The sequence below is a fragment of the Protobothrops mucrosquamatus genome, unplaced genomic scaffold (genome assembly GCF_001527695.2).
Source record: "Protobothrops mucrosquamatus isolate PMUCROS unplaced genomic scaffold, P.Mucros_1.0 scaffold375, whole genome shotgun sequence".
Classification (NCBI taxonomy): Eukaryota; Metazoa; Chordata; class Lepidosauria; order Squamata; family Viperidae; genus Protobothrops; species Protobothrops mucrosquamatus.
Genome location: NW_015386707.1, coordinates 1 through 5,294, shown reverse-complemented (window position 1 = coordinate 5,294; position 5,294 = coordinate 1).

Below are 5,294 nucleotides of genomic sequence, written 5' to 3'. Positions count from 1 at the left end.
CTTAATGAAATGACAATGCTGGGTTTTTTCAGCACATCTATGAAAGCAAACCTGTATACTAGTTTTTCTTACCCATAGCTACAAAAATGTTTATTTAATCAAATTTGTTTAATAGATCCATGCAAATTTAGATCTCTACAAGAGATGACAAAAGATGTTTCTGCCTTTTTTCCAGTTTCAGATGCTTGGAAACTTGATGAATGGACTAGGGCAGGGGTCTCCAACCCCCGGTCCATGGATCAATACCGGGCTGCGGCATGCCAGCAACTGAGCCACACAAACAAGCAAAGCCCCAGCCTCAGGATGCAGGCAGCACACAAAACCAACCCCCCTCTTGTCCACAGAAAAACCTCTCACCATGTAACTGGTCCCTGGTGCCTAAAATGTTGGGGGCCTCTGGACTAGGGGAATATCTGCACTGTAGCCTAAACTTCTCATGTTTCTTCTTCTCAATTTCTCATGTCACACGGAGGTGTTTCTTAAACTAACTTCAAAAATTCCAGTCTGGATTGCAGTAGGTTGGCAATAAGGCTGGACTCGTGCTCAGTCCTTATGATGGCCACCACAAAACCTGACTGGTTATTTTCCTGCTTTATGCACTTCCCATCTATACAGAGAAAGAGAGCTGGCTCATTGGCTTTTATGTGGACTGGTCTACTATTGTCTATCTTTATATTCTGATGAGTGCTCCATCATTATTAGTCCCCATATCTTTCCTTTCCTTTCTCAGAGGTTTTAACACATTGATGCCTTCATACTCCTTCCCACATTATCTCCTGTAACACCAAAGCAGACTCTTTTTCTCTTTTCTCTATTATTATAGCATTCTTGCTCTGCTGATAGCGTTCAAAGCAATTAGAAGAAAAGGCTGTTCTTTATTCTTCTGTAGGTCTATGTACATTTTGTAATAGGAAATTACTGGTGCAAACCCTATGATTTACAAACCAAGAGGATCAGAATCCCCCCTCACCCCCAAAAATGTATTATGAAGTTAAGATATAAACCCTGCCTCTTGGGATGTGTTAATAGTACAGCAGTTATTGGAGTTTGTCACATTGCACATTTCTATTGTACTATTATTACTAGGGTTACCTTGTTGTTATAATTATTTTACATAGGTAAACTGTTGAGAGTCTTGTGATTAAAGCATCACAGATGTGTAAAATAAACAAAAAAAGGAATAAATACATTACTTGACTAATTCTGAATCAGACATCCAAGACTGCGGAGCTAATAAAAATCAGCATAGAGCTGTAAAATGTTCATTTTCACATCTAAGAGTTGACAGAACACCAGGTTTTTTTTTCTCTCTGAAGAAAAACTTAGGAGTCTGTCAGAGGAGAAAACCAATAAGTGAAATGAAAAGACAAGGCAACTCTCCTGTTTACCATGCTTGTCGCACTTACCTGACACCCTCATTAAAAGCACTGTGCACCCATCACTGCAGTCATTATTTGGATCAACAAATAATGAGATCATGGTCTCAAGATTCTGTTTTCTCTGTCTCTTTCAAGGGTTGTTCATTTTGATAGAAAAAGAATGACATTATCCAATGAAGCTGGTTTCACAGTCAGTTGGCATTAAGGTGACCCATGCTTAACAAGCATAAAAAGACCCTCAACAAATTCAAACAGAGTCTCACAATCAGCTTGCTGATTTTCAAGACTATGCCTCTCACAGCTCAATTTAGGAACAGTCAGGAAACAATGCATCATTGCTTCCAATTTGCTGAATTGGAGGAGAGGAAATCGCTTTTCAGATAATCAGATAAATAAAAGAGAAATGTAGAAAATAAATAATTTATGGCATGTTTCCATGGATTAATTTGCCATCTTCATTTTTTTTAAAAAAAAGGTATACATAGCTCTAGTACAGAGGGTCTTATTTCCAATTGCACCATAAGGCACTTGTTACATCAGTTGAAGAGATGCAGGACCAAACATGAGCTTTTATTGCTTAGACACAAAAGCAAATCCTGCCTTACCTCTTAGGAAATTTCTATTGGCTGCTGTGAAAAAATGGAGTTCTGATGCTTTCTTATCTTGGTTGTTTCCTTGCAGATATTTCATTGCCTAACTAAGTAACATCATCAGTGGAAGAACAACAACAAAAACAATAATATTTAGAATGAATAGTTAACATTTTTATAGTTAAATATTGAAGCATAGTTCAGCATGTCAGTCACAAGTCTGTTTAGACTGAAACAAATAAAATTTCTCACCTCAAGCATTTCATACAAAATGCACATATTTACAAAATGCACCTACAGTAGCTAGAAAAAAATCCATAGAAAAGATAAGTATATGCCTTTGAAAAAAGTTGAACTTAGGTTCCTGGGTATAGGTACATAGCTTAGGAAAAGGATGTGCAAAACAATGCTGTTGAACATTTTAAACATAACATGAATTGACGAAACAAATACTGATTATTTTCCATATGAATCCAAATTTATTTTTTAAATTGAAACATCAGTAAAAAGGTGATATGAGGTCAGTTTGCCAATTTTGAAAATACTATGCTTCAGCTTGGATTGAAGACTTAGAGGCTGTTGACTCAAATCAGGTTCAGGATATCAGATTTGGGATATAATTTTGTTTATGTACAAATTTGTAAACATAACCACATGTGCACACACACATACACAGGAAAACCTTTATTTACAACCACAAATGGAACCAGAATCTCTGTTGAGTGTAGTGGCAGTTAAGCAAGATGCCCATGTGACTGCTTCATTGAATAACTTTATTCTTGATACTCCTAGCTGTGGTTGTTAAGCAATTTCCTGTGTCATTAAGCAGATGGAGCAAAAGAGGTACCTGAAGGATTTCAGCTCCAGATGAAGTTGAGACCCTCCCAGTGGGCAGCTCTTTGAGAGCAAAGGGCTGCCTGCTAGAGGATTTAAGCTCCATGCGGAGCTGAAATTCTCCTAGTAGGCAGCCCTTTTGTTCTCAAACATTCTTGCAGCCCATCAAAGGATGAAGAGGAAATCCTTCAGGGAGGCTGCAGGAATGAAGTTAAAATCCTGAAGAAATCCTCTATCCCCTCTGCTTACAACATTCTCTGCTGGCTTTCCCACTGATTCTCTGGGGAATCTTGGCAGAGAGGATTGCAAATTGTGAATACATAATCAAAGGGTGCTTGTCATAAATACAACTCAGTTGCCAAACACTCAAAATGACCATGGGGGGAGGCAGCATGACACTTTACAATGTCTGGAAGTACCTTATGGGACATAAAACACTCTTTCCAAAGCCATTAAATGAGCAGTTGTAAGTCAAATACTACCTGTCATAATGAGCAGTGATAAGTAAGTAACGCACACACAAACATATCCCAATAGGCTGCAGTAGGCAATATTGTCCATCCACTACAATGTGCTGAGACCACCATCTCTAATGTAGATGCAGCTGGCCTTAAAAGCAGGCAAAAGTGAATTTTATGTTTGTTGGTATTAACATTTAAAACAATGTTTAAATTAAAGTTACATATACAATCAATTTAAAAATTTACTGAAAGTGTGTGTTTTTTTAAAAAAAAGACTGAAAGCAATTTGTGGACTTTTTGCTAAAAGAAGAAAAAAGAGAAATGATGGTTTATGGATTTAATGATGGAAAAGGATGAGGATTTAATATGGGTTGAAGGGATATCTGGAAGAGACAAGAGGGAAGGGAGATAATGGATTTGTCAATATCTGTTTGAAAGGTCAGAAGTCACATTTCATGAGTCTAATTTTTTTCTTCCTTTCTTTTTTTCTTTTCTTCCACCTTTTATTTATTTTTTCTAGTCTGGTGACATTTAGAGCCTTTCCTTTTCATTTTATCTTCACACAAACCTCACAATGATAGGTCAACAGAAATCAGCAATGACCAAACCCAAGGAGGACTGAAAAACTGGATCTGGATTTCACCAGACCTATTCAGCAGTCCATGTATTTCTAATTCTAGATCAGGGTTAAGAAGTTGTGACCCTGTATATATTACTGGAATATAACTTCTATCATTGACCATTGGCTGACGTTATGAAAGTTGAAAGGCTATTGAGTTCTTGGCCTGAATCTCAGATATATAACTCTTATAACCGATACACTTTTTGAAAGTTTATTGAGAAATATCAAGTCAGCCAAGTTCCACTTTAACCAAAGGAGTTTTGACTCTTGCTAACATGAATGCAGTGGATGTCTGCTATTTTCATACCAGAAAAAAGTCACAAGATAACTTTTTGAATTATCTGAAAGCAGAGGTATTATTAATATTCGAAAATAAGATGATTTCAATACAAAATAAAACATCTGGCAAGCCTATAATAAGTCACACCGAAGTATTTTAGTTATACATAGAAATAATTCATAGGTGCAGAACTAGTTCATGGGGATATAAAACATAAAACCGGGTGGGTAAGTTTGGACAATCATTCTTTCTCAATCAAACCAGTGGTGGGATTCAGCCACTTCATACCACTTTGGCAGAACCGGTAGCTAATTCTTTGTTGCCCAGGCCCAGAATGGACTTCCGGAAGCGGCATCCATACAGAGAACCAGTTGTTCACATATTTGAATCCTACCACTGAATCAAACCCAAGTCACTGGGTAGTTGTTGTGGGGAAAATAGGAGAAGGAAGGAGTATTATATAAATTTGCTGCCTTATTTATAAAAACAATAAAGGTAGGCTAAAATAAATAAATAAATAATGGTGCATTGAACTGTTTTCACTGATTCATTCTATGTGATATTGTTTCAACCTTAGACGTGAACAATTAGAACATTATTCCCAATAGAAGTACATTGATTTCTGACCAGATAGTTACATGATCCATGCTTATCAATCATGAGAAATTCTATTACTGCAATCCACTATAAACTGATTCTTCTTTCAGATGTGAGAATGCAAGCAGTCAGGTTCAAGCAAATCTAATTCAACCGATGTAGAAATGATGGAAAATTCATTCTTAATGGCAGCTGTACCACTGATCACTCACCTCATGATTTTTTGCCATCCTTCATGGTCATTGCTGCCATAAGTGAAACTTTCTCTCCACAGTGGCTCTGATCAACAATTTAACAAATGCTGCTGAACATGTATTGTGTACTTGTTTCACTTGATCTATCAGAAGAAGGCAAAAATAAGGAAACAGATCTGTGGCAACAGTCCCTCCAACTATATTTTCCTAATAAATGTTATGGACTCATAGGATATAACTAAGATAATAAATTGCATTCCAGATAGCTGGCAGGCATCTGTTTATAACTTTAAACATTAAGAGAATTTCACAGGCACAGCATTTCATCCTTGTAGCA